The sequence below is a fragment of the Lonchura striata genome, chromosome 2, assembly GCF_050655825.1.
Source record: "Lonchura striata isolate lonStrDom1 chromosome 2, ASM5065582v1, whole genome shotgun sequence".
NCBI lineage: Eukaryota > Metazoa > Chordata > Aves > Passeriformes > Estrildidae > Lonchura > Lonchura striata.
In genome coordinates, this window is record NC_140704.1 from 36240735 (window position 1) to 36258269 (window position 17535).

At 39.2% G+C, this 17535-nt stretch overlaps 1 protein-coding gene across 9 annotated transcripts in view; it reads right to left on the reverse strand.

Moving 5' to 3' along the window:
* The window catches only part of TBC1D5 (TBC1 domain family member 5), a 315956-nt gene extending 298963 nt beyond the window's left edge, over window positions 1-16993 (reverse strand). For 4 of the 9 annotated variants that reach the window (XM_077787232.2, XM_021538134.4, XM_085568725.1 and 1 more), the window contains exon 1: window positions 16751-16980. The gene's annotated coding sequence lies outside the window, so the exon portion shown is untranslated. Of the gene's footprint in view, window positions 1-16750 lie in introns of all 9 variants that reach the window. The other 5 variants (XM_077787229.2, XM_021538129.4, XM_021538130.4 and 2 more) reach the window with 3 other exon arrangements.
* Between the last annotated feature and the right edge of the window lie 542 nt (window positions 16994-17535).

Sequence of the window (17535 nt, forward strand, 5' to 3'; positions counted from 1 at the left end):
CGAAGTATCTGTATTTTTATTAGTCACATGGAAACTGGAGTGCTACCCACAAGACTTCAAGATAAACATTTCACTGACACAGATCAGAATCAAAAATTCATCCCATTTAAATACTAACAGCCCTAAGACACATGATTTTATGATTTTAATTTAAATAAAGGTAATTGAAAATACTGTGTTTACTATTCAGAAGTGATTCTTAGTTATCCTTCCTGAACTCCTGATTCTCAGTATGACCACCTATATCTTACATAAGTCTTCTCATTCCTTTTTGAAAAAGTCTACATTCACTAAATGCCTCTCAATGTATGTTCCAGTGTAATTTTATAGCTTATTTATTAAGATTTCTGCTGATACTCATCAAAAATCAGATCCATCAAGGTTTACTTTCTAATTTTAGACATAAATTCATTTGAAGTAAAATTTTAACCCATACAAAGGAAACTGATTTTTATATACTACAGATATCATAAGCCCCACAAAAGAGTAACAGCAGATATTAAGTAAATGATGGGAATCAGAGCCAGAAACACTGGACAGACAAATACTTTTATTTAACTAACGGCTGCACAATCTCTTCTTCCACCACTCACCTGCAGTAAATTTATCTTGATTATAACTATATTGGTCAGTTCAAGTTTGTTTAGCTGCAGGTCTTTCCATCACTGACATCAACAGTGAAGTCACTAAGGACTTAAAAGTATAAATCAATTTTGTCTTCCTGGAACAAATCTTAAGCATCTAGAAGCTCAGGACCCCAATATTTGACTTCAGGAACTAAGTGCTTAGTAGGCATCTAGAAAGTAATGAATTACTTCACTTAGCTGTACCAGCACTTTATTATCCATTTTACGTAAGAATTCATAATGATAACAAGTGCATTGCTTGGCATGGAGCAAAACCATGCAGGCAACCAACTGATATTTCCTCTGACCCCTGTCAGATCAATTAATTTTGGTAACAGAGACAAATGCCTTCAGAACAGTGGAGCAAGACAACAGAATTCCTCTAAAATGATAGAAAGAGAAAAGAATATATACTGTAAAGATGTGAAAAACATTGTAACAATAATTCACTGAAGTAATTCTCTGTACCCCTAGTAAAGCTGTTTTCAGTAATGTACAGCATGCTACATTCTTTATAGTAAATAATACTTTATAGTAAAATAATTTCATAACATCATATACCTGCCAGGAAAAGATGACATAGGCTACTTATCCAGAATGCTTGCCATTACAAACATTCCATTTCAAAAGAATAGAATTGTTTAGGTTGGAAAACACATTTAAGATCATCAAATACAACCATTAACACTGCCAAACCTACCATGTTCACAAGTGCCACATCCACAAATTTTTTAAATACCCCAGGGATGGTGACCCAACCATTTCCCTTGGGAGCCTGTTTCAGTGCTTCACAAATCTTTTGGTGAAGAAATTTTTCCTAAAACCTAATCTAAACTTTCCCCAGCACAACTAGAGGGTGTCTCCTTTTGTCTCATCACTTGTTACCTGCAGAAGAAATTACCCCCACCTGCACATTACCTCCTTTCAGGTAGTTGTAGAGAGCAACAAGGTTCTCCTCGTCCCACAGCTAAACAACCCCAGCTCCCTCAGCCACTTCTCATGCACTCCAGACCCTTCACCAGCTTCACTGTCCTTCTCTGGACTTAGTCCAGAACAATGTGTTTCTTTTACACAGGATTTGAGGTGTGGCCTCACCAGTGCCAAGTGCAGGGGGACAATCACTGCCCTTATCCTGCTGGCCACACTACTGCTGATACAGGCCAGGATGCCAGTGGCGTTTTTGGCCACCTGGACACACATTGGCTCATGCTCAGTTGCTGTCAACCAGCATCCCCAGGCCCTTTTCCTCCAGGCAGCTCTCCAGCCACTCTGCTTCAGCCTGTAGCACTGCCTGGGGATGATGTGACTCAATGGCAAGACCTAGCACTTGTTCTTGTTGAACCTCAGACCACTAGCCTCAGCCCATCAATCCAGCCTGTCAAGATCCTTCTGCAGAGCCTTCCCACCCTCCTGCAGATCAACATTCCTGACCAACATGGTATCAGCTGCAAACTTACTGAGAGTGTACTCCATTCCTTCATCCATACCCTTTATAAAGGTATCAAACAGGGCTTGTCCCACTATTCAGCTCTGGGGACACCACTGTGATCTGTCACCAGCTGAATTAACTTCATTCACCACCACTCCCAGCACCTGGCCAGCCAGACCATTTTTACCCAGTAAAGCATCTGCCTATCCAAGCCATGAGCAGCCAGTTTCTCCAGGAGAATGCTGTGGGAAACAATGGCAAAGGCCTAACATCTAGGTAGACAACATCCACAGCCTTTCCCTCATCCAGTATGCAGGTCACTTTGTCACATAGATCAGGTTGGCCAGACAGGACTTGCCTTTTCATAAGCACATACTGACTGGCGGGGTCTGATAATGATGTTGCCCCATACATGTCATGTGATGACATTCAAGACAAATGCCTTAAACTCAAACTTTTTAACCTTAAATTTGCACAGACAATACTTTCTATAAAAAGAAAATATCTCAGCTAATGAGATCAGTTAAAATCCAAAATCTAAACACAAAGCCAAGTCAACCATCAACAGCAGGAATAATGCCCATGTAATTTTTATATCTTGTATACTTCTACTAATGTAAAATACATTAATTTAGAAAATGTAATGCAAAGTTAACATTTTTTATTATAAGGGATTACCTTCAGGGTCAAAAGAGTTCCACTCTGAATAAATTTCACATATCTTAAAAAGAAAAAATAAATCTGCTGCATTTCTATTTACTAGTCATATGATAAGACAATGTGAAGTTTACATCATTCAAGAATTATCAAGATAGCTGTGTGTTTAATTATCAGTCAGTAACCAGTCAAAGCCCTAGTTATTCATTCATCCTCCTTTATTCCACATGTTGAACTAGAGACTCCTTGAATAAGAATTCTCACTTCACTTACTGTAAACCTGATCAAGTATACAAAGTTCAAAGGTCTAATTTACTTTTACTTCTGTGAATTTCAAAACTTTGTTGTACTCTCACAGTTTAAATCTAAGAATGGACCATTTCATTAGCTGTAATACAGAACCAGCTGCCGTAACATTGTCTTTATCCACAAATCAGTCACTGAGGTTAGCAATGCCTAACAAGCAGACTTTAGTTTAGAATCACAGAACCACAGAATATCCTGATTTGGAAGGAACCCACATGGATAATGGAGTCCAACTGCTGGCCCTGCACAGGACACACCAAGAATCACACCATGTGCTGTCCAAACACTTCCTGAACACTGTTCAGGCTTGGTGCAGTGACCACTTCCCTGGGGCACCTGTTCCAGTGTTCAAACACTCTCTGGGTGAAGAACCTTTCCCTGATAATAACTGCAGTCCAACTACAGGAGTGTAGGAAATTCCTACTGACCTATGGTAGCAGTACCAGCATAGGTAAAGAAAGCCCATGTGGTGAACAGAACAGTCATTCCTGGCATTTTTTTCCTATGTATGTTTCGATGCTGTTTAGGAATGGCAGCAATTTTCTGGCCTGAATGCTCCAGACACCTTCTTAAGATCAAGATTCATTGAAAGCAAAGAGATAATTTGCTTATAATAGTGTGCATATAGATAAGGTTTACATATCTGATATAGAATTCTAAAATGCTTATATGTATGCATAGAATCTCTTCTCTTATACTGACTAAATACTGAGAATCCCCCAGCTTTATGAAAGAGATGTAAATGAAAAAATAATCAACAACCTTTTTTTAGTTCTCAAGAGAATTAAGAGAACAGGCAGTACTTGAAACGCATTTCATGAACTGTCATAAGCAAGACAGATTGACTGACATAAGATCCACCACAGCTGTGTGGTCAAATATGCACAAGTACATGTATAACTATTTCAATTAATGAATGAAAATCCTTTTTCCTAGTCAGCAACACATTACCAATTGGCCTTATATCAGCCTTACGGAACATTAAAGGTGTGATAATCAGGTATATAATAAAAAAACCAAAGCAAAAAGAGAATTCAGTTTTGGGCAGAACATGATCAGAGGACTTCCAACTGAACAAAGTAGAGGTGACAGTTTTAAGCCATGTTGAGTCTAAGATTTCCATTGTGCATAGTCAACAAACTGGGACTAAATACAGATGTATCTATTCCAACCTAGTACAGTATTGGGGTTTATTTGCTTATACTTGTTGACGGACATTTCCATTTAGATTTCCTGCCAAATGTCATTTGGTGGGACCACAACATGCACAATGGGGCAGGCACTGAGGAGCTCTCATGGTTACCAAAAATTTGTCCTATTTCTGCAGAAAGGCATTTCAAATGGGCAGAGGGAAACAGAAATTCAGCTTCAATCTCACTTTATCATTGTCACTCCCTCAAGACCTGGAGCCATTCCACCATCAAGATGCAGCTGCATTCCTAATAAGGGGCAGATAAACTCCATGTCAGACCTTTTCAATTTGAGAGCTCATATAGCAATTCTCCTCAAGAGACCAGATCAGCCTAGGACAGAGGAAGTTTGCAGGTTTCTTTGTTTAGTTTGTTGCTTTTATCACAGTATTAATAAAATAACTAGTCTTTCAAGGACTGTTGTAATTTATACATGACCATGGATGCAGTAATGCCTAGCACGGTTCGGGGCAGTCAGATGATCTGTGACCAGCTGTCATAGACAACAGAGGTTACAGCAGGGTGTTGAACTTCGAGCTCTTGCTCTAAGACAGTCCACTTCAGAAACACTGAAGAAGATGGATGGCACAGCTAGAGCTCTGAAAGGAAGATATAAAAGCGAATGCCCAGCATGGAAGAGAAACCATCTCCCACTTATGCAAGAAGATAGATACTACTTAGATTTTTTTTTTCATTTGTTTACCTGTACAGGCAATTAGAAAGTCTACTTGCATTTCATTTTCACTTCACTGTCAACTTTTACCTGTGACTTCAAGTCACTGTATCACAACAGTGGCAGGGACTTTCAGAGGAATTGACAGTTTCTGAGGCCTCAGCGTCAGAAAAAGGCAAATGTCACATGAAAGTAAAAATACTTTGAAACATTCCCTTAAATTAGTGAAACTACAGAAATATATCTCAAGTTATGGAAAAGAGGTTAGTATATCAAGAGGGACTACATGGAAAATCACAGTATCCAGTGAATGCTATAAACAGAGAGCAATGTATCATGACAAACTCATTACTAGCTACTAAAACAAAATTCTGGAATTGACACTGGTTTCAGCTCCTTCAAAACAAAGCAAAATGAACAAGAATAAAATTGGCATGGCCATAACATTTCACCAAGCAAAATTCTTAACTACGTAGGAATTAGTCTCAAGTGAAATGTCAGTTAATTTATTGCTGTCAGTTCAGGATACACTGCAATGATGAAATAATTGCAAAATGTAACTCTGGACTTTGAAAGATAAATTCTTTCACATTGAAAAAATGAAACTGCTACCCAACCTTCACTTACTCTGAAGTTAACTTGAATAGTAATTTTGAGAGTTGTCTGGTCTGGGCGAGTAAGAAACATTAGCTGAAATATCATATTAGCAATTTGGAGACTTGCTGGCAACTTGAGTAGTTTGGATTTTTTTTAGATTAAATAGTGTAGATGGCATACTGAGCACATCAGAAAGAGTGTCAGTGTCAGCTTAATGTTATGTACTGCTACAGATATATTTCTTTCTAAAGTAAATTGAATGTTTGAGACAAATGAGAAATCCTTTACCACTTTTCCCTCTCACTATCAAATACATCTATGTCACCATTTTTACTACTCAGGTTCAAAACAAGATCTACATCAGCTCCTCTTCATTTTCTAATATATTCAGATCTCATCTGAAACTTTGTCATTATTCTTATTGATTTGTATAAGACCTATACATATAAGTCAATGAGAATCAAAAATTTTCATTTACCCCACTTACTCGTGAGATTCAACTTGCCTCTCAGTCAACCCATACAGTACAGTTTCTAAAATGCTCATCTCACTGGTTGCCAAAGTTTTCAATGACTGTAAAGACAGTCCTCTTGAATGATCAAGCTTCTCATCAGCAATTTTACATTCTTCTTCTTGTTTGCATCTTTATCATTACATACCACCATATAATAATGGAAGACAACATGAATTAAAAAAAGACGTTTAGAAGCCTGTCTTCCACTACTACTACAAATACAGTGGGCCAATACAGTCTATTTCAATACCTAATGCTGTATCTTTACTTGTAGTGTATTTGTTCTTCCTTGCCCACATTTCTTTTCTAGTGAGCAGTTATGTGGTGCTGAGCTGTTGACTGTGGTTAAACCACAACACCACCCTACAATTATTTCTGCTGCAGCTGCATCTCCTCATGGCTTGAAAACACAGAAGCATGGGCTTGAGATGCACGAAAATCAGGCAAACAAAATGTTGACACATATCTGTAAAACAACAAAACAAAAAAGAGAAATGGCCAGTTTGACACACTTTCTGTGTTGCTGGATTTGATTTTATTCCATGTTTCCAGAAGGTGGAATCTTAAAAGAACGCTAGCTTCTTTCATGCTTATAAAAGTCCATGGCTGCAAGCATTAGGGCAAAGTAGAACTGCAAAAGGAAAGAGGGATCTACAATAAATGTTCTTTGCTTAAAAAAAAAAAAAAAAAAAAAGGAAAAAAGAAAAAAATTGTTATTAAGCTCTATATTGAAGGTTTCCCTCTTAAACCCACAGATCTAAGTCCTTGTCATCCACTTTCTAGCCACACATTGTTCTTTTTCAGCTCATTCTGTCTGACCTAGGCTGATCCATTACTTCTGGAGGAGAACAGGATGAGTCTGAAGATTTTGAGTGTAACAGAAAATACAAGATTACCCCAAGTATCACTGAAAGCTAATTCAAAACACTGGGAAAAGACTGATTATCTGTATTAGAAGGTATCTAACATACTGAGGGACTAAATGATAATTAACAGCAGCTCTACAAGACTAAGCACTCCAGTCAACATACAAGAACTATAGCATGAGTCTAAGAATACACTTTTATCCCAATCTTGGTAAGATGTTACAAATAGTAAAATTACATTCATTCAGCCCATATTTGCCTTCTTCTCAGACAAAATTACTCACAGTGGAAATTATAACCATGACTGATCATACACTATTACTGTAAATTAATGTAAAAATCCAGTCTCCCCCAACAGCAGTGAAACAGCAACAGTTCTAACACTCCTAGCATATGTCAGTTTTGAACACTTGAATATTGACTTATAGGGAGAACTACATACTTTTCATCTAATATACAAGAATTTTGACAGTTTATCAAAAAATTGCTAAAGACCAGAACAAAAGTCTTTAACATAATGAAAAACAAGTTAGGACTTTCTCCAATCACTGAGGCTTATGTTAAACACAAAAGTGTTTAACATAACAAAAAACAAGTTAGGACTTCTTCCATTCACTGAGGCTTCGGAGTGCACAGGAGTGCAATAAACTAAGATAGCATCTTAGCAGGATTTGCAACAGGTGACAGTGCCACTTGGACATTCTGTATCTGTACCTCAATCCATCACAGCTATGCAAAATGTCAAAGTGGAGCTGCATGTTCAGTGACAGTTGACAGTAGCTGCTGTCCTTGCCTCCTCCCCACTCAGTTTTATAAGGACTGAACCTTGTGACAAACTGATTTGGAATTTGTGGGAAAAGACAGCATGACTGCATCAAATAGATGTCTGACATCATTATCATAATCTATAGCTATTAAGAATTAACATTAACTTGTATCTGTCTAATACGTGCTTTGTTTCTTCTCAGGTACTTAATTCCTCACACTTCCCCCCAAAGAATGTACTTAAGGCTCAAGATAAAAGTTGTAAGAGACAAAAGACTGGCCAGCTTTTCCATCTCTGCAGACTGAAATTTGATGCTATATCTTGAAGGTGTGTCAAATTAGCCATCAACTTTAGTGGTCAAAGGTGGGAAACAAAAGCGTAAGAGTTGGGACTAAAGCACAAATCCAAAAATTCTACTAGGCAAAACTGATCCTGACTTCAGAAGGTAATCTTATAAAAAAGAGACCAAGCACACAGTATTTATACTGCCTTTACAGTTTTTTTTTAACAAATCTATATAGGAATGAATTTTTAGTCCAAAAAGAAAACTGCCTTGAAACAAACTTAAAGTAATACACCAAGTATGAACATAAAATTTCAAAGGGCATTTCATGATGATGTGTTTCTCCAGAAAATTGTGAAGTAAATTCACAAACAAAAGATTAATTCTCATTCGCTGCTACCTTTGAAAAGTACACTTGAAAAAAAAATTCAACAAGTCTTAACTGTAATGCAGACACTTCAACAATCTAAAATGACAGTTTTTTTATTCCTCTGGGTTTATTTCTCAAGGCACCATATTCTGACTGAATGCTTTAAATTTTTTTATGCACAATGCACATATGCCATTCATATTTGGAAGAAACCTTTCCACTGACTGGAACATGAATTTCCTCCTACTACATGAAGTCAGCAACTTCCTGCTTATTGCCCTTTCTTCTGCTTGCACTCGCTCACTGTTCTTTCAACCAGCCACAAAAATTAAACTTACAGGTATCCAGATTTTTGCATGCTTAAAAATAAAGTAATACCTTCAAAATTATCTGCTATATATTTTCATGAAGCACAAAAACTGGCAGAAACAACCAGGCTAAGTTTTACATAGAGATGTGACTCTATAGTGAAAATCTACAGCTCAAAGGAGTTCAAAATTTTGTCCCAATAGCCTAGACTGCTCAACACATTGTACATAAAGGTTATGGGGTATAATGAACTTTAAAAGGTATTGTCACAAGCAGCACCAGGTTTAGACTGAAAAAACCAAACTATATAGATAGGTATAATTGCCTAGTTACATATTTGAAACTTCTCCTTAAAATTCAAATGTATATTTATTAGCATCATAGGCCTAAGTGTAAATGATGTGAATTCAAAGTAAGTCAGGCCCAAAGGAGGAGAAACACTATGCTACTATGTCATGAATAACTGAAAAACAAACAAGGCACCCACATATTTTTTAAGTATGTGGTGCCGACAAAACTACCAGGCTGTAAATTCAGCAGGTGCCCAAGTCACTGTTCTGAAAGCATAAGTAAGTTTTATAAGAAGCAAGACATACAAATCGAACACAAGTATCAGCAGAGAGCCACTCATCTCACTAAATAAATTAATAATGCCATTATCATTCCCAGCACAATCATCAAATATCCTATCAGATATACATTAAGAGATGTATACTAAATGTTTACTTCCATTTGTCCCATAAGCATTAGATCTATTCTCCTTGTATCACAGAAACCCAGAACTGGTTTGGGTCAGAAAGGATCTTAAAGATCATCTAGTTCAATCCCTCCAGCCTGGAGCATGGACACTTTTCCCCAAACCAGTCTGCTCAGGGCCTTGCTCAACCTGATGTGGAACACGTCCATTAAGGGAACATCCACAAGTTCTCCTGGCAACCTGCTCTAGTGCCTCACCACCCTCATAGTGGAAAATTTCTTCCTAACACCTGATCTAACGCTACCCTACTACAGTCTGAAGTCATCACCCCTTGTCCCATTCAATGCATGCCCTTGTAAAAAAATCCCTCTCCAACTTTCTTGAAGGTCCCCTTTGGGTTCTGAAAAGCTGTTCTAAGGCCTCCCTGGTGTGTTCTCCTGCCCAGGCAGAACAGACCCAACTCTCTGAGCCTGTCTTCACAAGAGAGGTGCTCCAGCTCTCTACGTCATCTTTGTGGTTCTCCTCTGAACTTGCTGAGGCCAGAGTTATATCTTGCTCAGATACAGCAGGTAGCTAAATAGGTATCTATATAGCAGGTAGATATATAGATATCTATAGCTAGATATAGCAGGTTCTCTATTATGACTAGTCTTTCACTCTACGTATCAAACTTTTTTTACATTGCTTATTATTTAACATGTTTAAATTATTTTTCATTTCTCCCGTTTAACCAGTGCACTTAAAATTTCAGATTTATTCAATAATTTACAATGCACTCCTGTATTAGCAGGGATGAGATAATATAAAATCTGGGTTTACTGAATCTTTTCCTTTGAGTTGTTTTGTTTGGCCTTGACTAAGTCACTTTACTCTCACAGAAATATACTAATGCTATTTTCATTTATAGATTAAAGGCTCTATGAAACTACTAAACATTAATAATGAATAATCCAAAGTTTAGTTAATAACAAGGTACAAGAAATCAAAGTATCAACTTGACACTGGATCTTCTTATTCAGTTTTATACTGCAAGCAAGCATGCTGATATAAGCATGATAATGAAATAAACATGAAACAAACTACCTAAGGCTGGAAAGAAAGTCTGTAGTTTTAAAAGAGGTCCAACTTACATGGGAAAGGTCAGTGGGAACACTTACAAAAACTTTCAAAGCAGAAATTATAAACAAACTAATAATTTTTAAAGAGAATATTTATTTTGAAAGAGAATCTGTTGGAGAAGATCTGAAAATATAACTACACTGCAGCTTGCAAGACTTCAATCAGTAAAATATAGGCAGATCTTTCACCAGATATAAATGTTTCATTACTCTGAGCAATGACAGGTAGGAAAAAAAGAGGGTTGAGGAAAGAGTGCACTTATGCACATAATACTGGATGCAGGAGCCACTGGTCACATCCACCACTGTTAACGGGAAATATCAGCATCCAGAATACAACCATCTTCATCAACACTATGTGAAATAAATGAAGCTAAAAAATATAACTAAATGGCCAGCATGCTGGCAAATCAAACTGCTTGTTGACACATCTAAAGCATAGCAGATAAGAAATGATTATCAGTGTTGCTCAAGTAATGACTGAGCATTAAGCTACTCTAAGAATGTAGGAAAGAGTACTGAGCATGGCACTGGGAAGGTAGATTATAAACACAGCATTGTCAAACAGCTACATATTACCATGGATAATGAAAACATCCACCTATATAAAATTAACTACCAACAAGAAAATTATTATGTCTAGCAAAATTTGGGGTCAACATTGTAAACCCTTATAAACTGACAGGAATTTGAGGAGCTCCATGGTATGGCAGTTAATCCACAACTGGAAAGTAACTTCAGTAACTTTTAAATGAAGTAACTTCATTTAAAACATCTGCTGTTGGCCACTAAGTCACAAGAAAATGGCCTGGATGAAAATTCATCTGGCAGTACATAGAATTCTTACACTAACATTACAGTGAAGTCTAAATGCCAAAAGTTTACTTCTATAGTTCTAGAAATATTCTTTAAAACTTTGAAAAATTTTCATCCCTTTCCTAAATTCAAGTCTATTCTTCATGTGCAGCACACAATTATACTTCTTCCCAACACAATAAAGAAAAGGCCAAACGCCCACTTGTATAAAGCTCAGAGACTACATGAAAATAATATAATTTATGAAGCAGGCACAATACAGGTTTCAAGAAACATCATTCAGATATTCATTACCTGATAATTCAGAACCAAAGGATCCTGACTGTATGTAGGCCTAAGGGTTAAATACACCAATTCACTCAGAAGATGGTGATAATAGAGGACTGTTACAGACCATCAGCTCAAACTAGAGAACAGCAAGAATTTTTTTTTGTAAGCCCTATTTTTAATGTGCTGAAAGAAAAAGGTCAAACTGTAGTCTTTAATACTGAAACCTAGTATCTCAGGATCTTAAGCTGTCAACAATAAAAACATCTGTTTTTAAGAACTATTAGCAACAGTTTTCCAAGAGCACTCACCATAACCAAAGGAATTATCATATATTCCGTTACAAGAGCTACAATGAGTAAGTCACTAGAGTAGACACTGGACATAGCCTAAGAATTACTGATCATGATCAAATTATATAGCCAAATAGAGATTATTGAGTTTTATATAAACATGCAACGCACAACAATGCTCATATTCCTGAAGTTTTTAAACTTTCAGAAGCAAAAGAAGTGTTATGAACAAAATTAATTGGGAAGAAAAATCTTAGAAAAGCATGAAAACAGAAATATCCCTAATGGCTTTTATCTTTGGTCAGGCAATTCTACAGCTAGCAAAAGGATGAATCTTATACAGTTTTGGCTACAGCTCAGCCTAATTTCTCAAAACCTCAACAAGTAAATTTAAAAAAAAAAACAAAAACAAAGCAAATTAAAAAAACAAGCAGGATCAACAATTTAGAACAGGGGACGCTGGATCACCATCAGTATAAACTACTGTTGCAGAGTGTAAAAAGTGAGAGACACAAAACATCCACCCATGGCACCTCAACAGTAACAGGGGCCCATAACTAGACAGAGGTGGCACAAGTGTTAAAACTTGTTAGGACAGATCAAAAATAGTCAAAAAATACTTTCATTCTATAGTTGGAAAGATTCAAAATGGTATAATTGTATCATATTATATTGATTTTCCTTCCAACTCATTTGTTAAGCAGATGTTTCAGATCAGATGTTAAAAAACATTGTGAGAAAAACATTTTAAATCAGCACACTTGTTAAACTTATCTCAAAGTCCTGGAGTCTCAGAGTCCTAGAGTAGTCAGCCCAGCAAATCTTTGATCTGTTGATGCTCTTTTAAAACTACATATTTTAAAATCTGCATGTGTCTTTAAATGCTAGGGACTGCCACAATGCCAAGGAGTGAAAACACAGTGTCAAAGGGACGAATCAAGTTTAAGGCAGTCTGATATGATAGAGAATTCAGATGAGATAACAAGAACTAAGGAAAGACAGATGCATTCAAATGTATTCAAACAATAATTGCATGCCTTATTTTTAAATAGTGGCAAAGATGAATCACTGAAACAAGTCATCCAGAAAAGTAAATGGTAGATTGGTAGATTCTCAGTATCTAGATACACTTTAAAAAAAATAAAAAAAAAGCTTAGCCCACCAGAAGTTCAGAAATCAAACCCATTGAGACACAAACTGACGCTGTAATACATTTAAGGTGAAATGCTCATGTGTTAAGATAGATGCAGTAGTTGATGCAAGTCAACTTAAGAAAGAACATGAACTTTTCACATACACAACTAGATTAATTAGGAGCATGGTAGTAATGGCCTTTAATAAACCTAAAATAACTATTTGCCAGCCCATTAACAGAACAAAAAGCCCTCCAAATTAAATAGTACAGAAGGATAATGTTGGGGGTTTTTAAATAGAACACCATGGTACTGTCTCATTTCTGTTTCATTCAATTCAGTATCAGTAACACCTAATTCTTCCCAATATTCTCGAACTAATTCCAAAGAGACTTCAGGTCATGTTACAAGTCAGTGCTTTTGAGAACTCTACATCTAACCATTAACAGAGGCAGAATACTCATTTCTATTCTGTTTGGTAACTCATCAACTTTTATGCAAGATAAATACTAAACGTTTAATGTTCATCTCCAAGGTTCAGATGTAGTTTGACTAACTACTCCAGCTCGGCTCTTGCTGTCACAGTTACAAATATAGTCAACTGTTTCTCCTCAAGTACTGTCAAACACGGATTCAGGTAAGATTCAGAGATACCACGCTTTTTTCTATTCAATGTCATTTAAAAAAGCAGGAATTACTAGATTATTATGGGGGACCTCAAACTACATTATTTTCAAGTCCTTTTGGTGAAAGTAGTTGATCACAGAAGTTGCAACATCAGAAAAATAATGTCATTTGGTTAAGTGATAAAAACGTACTTAAATAAAACAAAGACCACAGTAACAACTTTCCCAAAAGCTGGAAATGGTACCAGCTATGCCTTTTGGAGGTCAAAAACAGAGTTCAAGCCTCACCAATGTAACAACCAAACACAGTCAAGCAACTCCTTCTATCATGTTTAACAGTCCTCCTCCACCTCCTCCTCCTCCAAAAGCACAGATCACCCAACGATGTTTTTATAGACTACAGACTTAACTGTTTTGGGCCCTTTCCTTGGCCAGAAGAAAAAGCACACAAAACCTACTGCTTATTTGCTTCAGAGCAGTGTAGAGCGTAAGTCAAACAGTTTAGATAACATAGCACATTTGCACTCAGCAGACATCACTGGCTCCTGATCCAAAATGCTCTTACATGTGCTAATCAACAAAGCCTCCAACGGACTAGGAACTGATTATCTTAGAAACTGTCTATCCTCCACAATTCTCAGCAACAGCTGTTGTCAATTACAGCAGCATACCTAACAGTTTAAGATAAAACTCCTAAGGATGAAGCATGAAGTAAACTTTTTAAGATTTCATCAACTGAATTTCTTTCAGGGTAAAGTGTAAACCAGTTCTTTGCACAGCCCTTCCCCAATTACAATGAAGTTGTAATAGCAACAACCTGGAGACAGCAAAGATGATCTCTACATTTGCATAAATCATAGGGAGGCAGAGAATGTATAACACATTTCCACCGAATCACACTCTTCCTGCACATCAGTACAAGGTAACAAAGTCTAAAAGATTCAAGTGGAAACAGAAGAGAAAAACACAATGTTCAAGTAAAGCCTACATGGTTATGTAAAGAAGGAAAAATGTGAAAGGAATGTTTTCACTTACATTTCTCAAAGGTAACTGCCCTTCCCACAGGCAGCAAAGTACTTTCAAAAAACCTCTGAACTAATTTTGTGTGGCAAGTAAGCTTTGCTAATATTGCATCTTAAAAATAAAAACTGTTTGTAAACATCAAGTTTCTGGCTTTTTTCAGATTTACAAGAAGGCAAAATGAAGTAAAACATGCAAGAATCTCATCAGTTTAATTAATCATGGACCAAAGCTACCAGTAGAAGCCTTACTTAGTCACCTTTCCATCCAAAAAGCTGGAAAATAGCCTCCTGTTTTCATCTTACTGACAAAAGGATGCCATTAGTATCTTTTCAAATGTTCAGCTTTCCAAAGAATTTACCATATCTGTAGTATCTAAATTATGAAGCCATCATAAAATTAAGGGGGGAAAATATGCCCCATCTTTCTAGGATGCACTTACACATCCAGCAATTGCTTATGTTCTCATACTTTGCTATGCATTGAAATTCACCATGTAAGTTCACAGCCCATACAGCTCCAGTTGTTGGCTCAATGGCAAAGTTGTCAATTTCAAGTAAGAAAATATACAAAAAAAGTTTTGACATTCACCAGTTTATTTGGAATAGGCTTTGTTTGTTTACCTGGCAGTCTGAACTTTGATTTCAACACAGTATTAATTTTAACAGCTTCAGCAATAACTACTATTTATATACATCCATATGATCCTTGCAGCTACAGCATTTAGGTCAAATGTGGGCCACATGTGTCAGTAAAAAAAAATAAATAAATAAAAGTCTGACAACTGGTAATCACAATTGTGTTAACTCACAATTACAGTTACTACACTAACAAAAAGAAAAAAAAGGACTGGTTTCAAAAATATAACCCATTATCACCCACAAACAATATAAATTTCTTATTGTCCGGTTTTATATTTTATGGTATTTCAACTTCTGAGTTGCAGCTGTAACAGTGGATGATGATTTAGAGAGAGAGATGGAATCCAGGACTAATTTAACTGAGTATTTAATGAACCTCAAATTCTTAAAAATATTTTCAGCAACAATCAGTCCACATATAATATGAATGTATTTTGGAATCTTTAGTTTCCACAAAGTATTACCAGTAAATAGCTGAACTAATATGTGACAAGTAACAAAACTGACATACAACTTCAATGACGTTTCTTTAGTCTGTAAAGAGACTTATGTGGTGCTTTTTAACCAAGTTTCAGAGCTTTGTAAGGGAAGGTAACCAGGATTACTGAGAGTCAAATGGGAAATGGATACTGTGGAACTGAGTCGCAGAGCTGGAAGTGTATTCTTTTCTCCCAAGTGCCATCCCAGTACATTTTGTACATGATTCTTTACATGTATACCTCTTTCATGAGTATACCATCAAAGCAATGCTATGCCAGCATGATGGAACAACTGTTTTTTAAAAGCAAACCATAAAGCCTCCAGGATGTGTAATACCACAGGGCATGTAGCTAAGTGAAATACTGATGGGTACAGTACAGCAATCTCACTGTATATAACTCTCAAACAGCTAAAATGTGTTAATTGCAGCACACAGAAATGCAAACTTCTACACCACTTGAACTGCAGTATCCCAAAGAAAAACACGTGTGATGGTTAAACATCTACCACTGATGGCAATGGACAGCTAGCACAGACTGAGTCAGGTAGGTGAGAACAGGGAGGTAGGCTCTGGGGCAGGAAACTGAAGGGAACGCAAGCTGCTTCTAAAAAGTCTTTTTTGAAGGCCTGGAGGGGAAAAAAAATAACCATGAAGACCTTCAACTTCCCTCTTCAGCCATCGGAATCAGCAACAACAATTAAAAAAAAAAGCCAACAAACCAACCCAGAGGGGGAAACCTTGTGACAGACCTGCCTCCTCCCTCCCTGCTCTCACCTCCGGCAGCGGGGCTGTGGCGGCACAGCTCCCTGCCGGGGATCGCCTGCCCTCGGCGCGCCCCGGGCGGCCGCTCCCGGCGGGACCCCGCGGGAGGAGGGCGGGCGAGGCCGCGGAGCGGCGGCGGCGCGGGGCGCGCAGGCCTCGGCGCGCCCCCGGCCCCGCCGCCGCCTCTGACGGCCGCGGAAGGGGCTCGGCGGGGCCCGGGGCTCGGGGCGGCGCACTGCGGCTGCGGGGCGGCCGGCGGGGAGGGGGGCAAGCGGGTGAAGGGGAGCAGATGCTCTGGGGCTGGTTTTACCTGCTGCTGCTGCTGCCTGCAGTGGCATGAAGATCTGGCTCAGCCTCTCTCTCTCTCTCCCTCCCCGCCTCCCTCCTTCCTCCCCTCCCGCCCTCCCTCCCTGCGGCTCGGCGCGGCGCACAGACCCCAGTGCCGGCCCGACGCCCTGCGAGGGACGCGGGGCAGGGGGAGGCGGTGGGGGAGACCCGGGGAAGGGAAGGGAAGGGGAAGGGCTCCTGCCCGCCCGCGGGGACGCGCGGTGGCGCCGCCCCGCTCCCGCCGCGCAGGCGCCCGAGCCCGCGGCCGCCCGGCGCCTGCTCCCGGTTCCTGCCCCGGTTCCTGCCCCGGGCTCCCGCTGCCCGCCGGGCTGCGGGGAGCTGCTGGAAGGGGAAGGGCGAGCGTGGGGCTGCCCTCGGGGCTTGGCCGGTGCCCGCTTCCCGCCACCGCGCTGGGCAGCAGCAGAAGGGCGGCGGGGTTGCTCGGAATCGGGAGGGTTTGCGTCTCTTCGGGGCCTTTCGGCCTCTTGAGGAAGCCCGATCCGTTTGTATTTACATAAGGCGTGCGTAGAGTGCACTTAGCAGTCATGCGTGCTGAGGGGTGGGGGGAAGGGGTTTAAAATGAAGGTGGTTGAGAGTGGGTCCGTATCATCGCTCCTCGGGAGCGCCTGGCCGGGGTCAGAGCGCTCGGGAAGGAGTGAGGTGCTGGGCTGGGGCTCGGGCGGCCGCAGGCGGGTGCCGGCCCCAGCAGCGGGGTCACCCAGCACGGCCCCGCAGCAGCAGCAGCTCCCCGCGACACGCGCGCCCCTT